We start from the raw sequence: 2067 nt of genomic DNA, 5'->3' as shown, positions 1-2067 counted from the left end.
AGCGTAAGCGATGCGTACCATATAACACGATCCCCGTGCCAAATCACGCGAACACCGCACCCGATTAACCATTGAGGTGCGGGGGGATTAGTAATGCCCGTCATCGCGTAATGTGAACAATGCATGCACTTGTATCATGTATCCGCCTTATAGGAAGCCAGCAATACATGTTGCATAAATATATAGCGCGAACTCGACCCGAAGGTATTGGAGCGCTTTACATGATTACACATTTAAGCACGGGGAGCTTACAAGATTCGTACCAATTATCCATTGAGGTGCGGGGTTCAGTAATGCCCGCAATCGCATAATGCGGACGCGGCCTCAAGGGGCGGAACCTCACTTCCCTAAACCAGCGTCCAGCTCGCAGTCGTCGGACTACCCCACCTCTGCAGGTCACCACGCCTGCCGCACGCAGCCCACTGCATGCCCCCCCCCGCCCTCAACGGCAGCATAGCCGACGGGAGGGGGGCGATAACCATATCCAGGGAGCGCCACGGGGGTTGCACCGCCCGCGATCCGCGGGGACCCAGGCAGCTCCCAGCCTTGCAGTGCTGGTGTATTAGGGCCGTGAACCGACGCTAATCTCCTAACGGCTCCCCCGGCGCAGGGTGTGCGGCTTCTTTCCTGTCGCACCCCCATTCATTTACTTTGATCGTGAGGGCCGCCGCCATTGAGAAGTATGCCCCGCGGGCGAAAGGCCGAGGGACACACGATCGATACAGTGTGTAATGAGCGCTCTACCCTACGCTGAATCACGCTGCGGCAACGCTTGGGCAGAGGAAGGTTTAGACCTTGCCCGCGAAACCCCCTGAACCCTAGTTCGATGCGGCCGCCAACCACTATCTCGCTGTGGCCGATGCATGGGCAGGAGGAGGTCTGGAAGGTATTGAAGCGCTTTAACTAGTACAGTAATGAGGAGGCGACACGGGGGTCGAATTGCCTTTGCACCTGATAAAGAAACTGTGGGCATAGTGCTGGAGACTACCTACCCGAATGCTGGGACCGCCGAGAGCGTCAAATAAGAGGAGACTCTCTTTCTGCGCTCAACTATGTCCTACCTTTACTCTAGCAAACAACTCAATTGGCGACCATGGATTGTGCTTGGGCCGCCAATCGTGCTGTGTCCTTTTCCTGGACTAAGCACCTTAAATGCCCCGGCTAAAGGCACTTGGCGTGCCGGCGCTTTGACTTTAAAAGAAAGAAAGCCTCGAGACCGCAGGTGCACACAAGTTGTCCAGTCGTCTCCCCCACCGAGCGACTCCTAGTAGCCCCGGACGCATATTTATATAGCACGAGCTCGAACCGAAGGTAGTGGCGCGCTTAACGTGGGCACCGTTTGCGCATCCACATTCCAAAAGAGGAGATAAGTTAACCTGGAGGGATGAAATGACCCGCGCAACTCGACAAGGCAAGGTTTTTTTTAAATTTTTTTTTTTAATAATGCTGCATATTGATATAGCGCGACTCCAACCGCAGGTATTGGAAATGCCCACAACACCTGGTATTCCCAGGCGGTCTCCCATCCAAGAACTAACCAGGCCCGACCCTGCTTAGCTTCAGAGATCTAACGAGATCAGGTGCATTCAGGGAGGCGTGTCCGTGCGGACCGAAGGCTCCAAAGCGGGATCGGCCAGACCGCAATGTCCCGCACATTTATACAGTGCGGTCTCGACCGACTGCACTGGAGCGCCAGCCTGAGCACCGTGCCTGCATTCGCAAAAGGCGGGTGACCAGGAAATCGACGGGACGAAATGAACCCCGCAACAGCATGACTCCTTCATTGTTGCATCCTTCACTTGAACCGAAGGCCCCTGCAGCGTCAACAAACCCGACCGCAAATGCCCTGCACACTTATACAGCGCGGTCTCGATCCGAAAGCCGGAACGCTCAACATAAGCACCGCGCCACACTCGCACTCGGGTAAACACGGAGAGGACCAAATGCCCGCCCAGGATCACCGGACGTGGACGCGACCCCGAGCCTCGCACCCTGTTCCCAGCACCCAAGCCGGCAGTCCAAACCGACGGAGGCGCCACCTCTCTATCCTTCGAGACAAACAGTCTT

General features: G+C 56.1%; 1 pseudogene; it reads right to left on the bottom strand.

Annotated features, from left to right (window-relative positions):
• Nucleotides 1-1489: 1489 nt before the first annotated feature.
• Nucleotides 1490-1608, bottom strand: LOC146788922 (5S ribosomal RNA; annotated as a pseudogene).
• Nucleotides 1609-2067: the final 459 nt, after the last annotated feature.

The sequence above is a fragment of the Triturus cristatus genome, chromosome 10 (genome assembly GCF_964204655.1).
Source record: "Triturus cristatus chromosome 10, aTriCri1.1, whole genome shotgun sequence".
NCBI lineage: Eukaryota > Metazoa > Chordata > Amphibia > Caudata > Salamandridae > Triturus > Triturus cristatus.
This window is presented reverse-complemented; position numbering and strand designations above follow the sequence as displayed.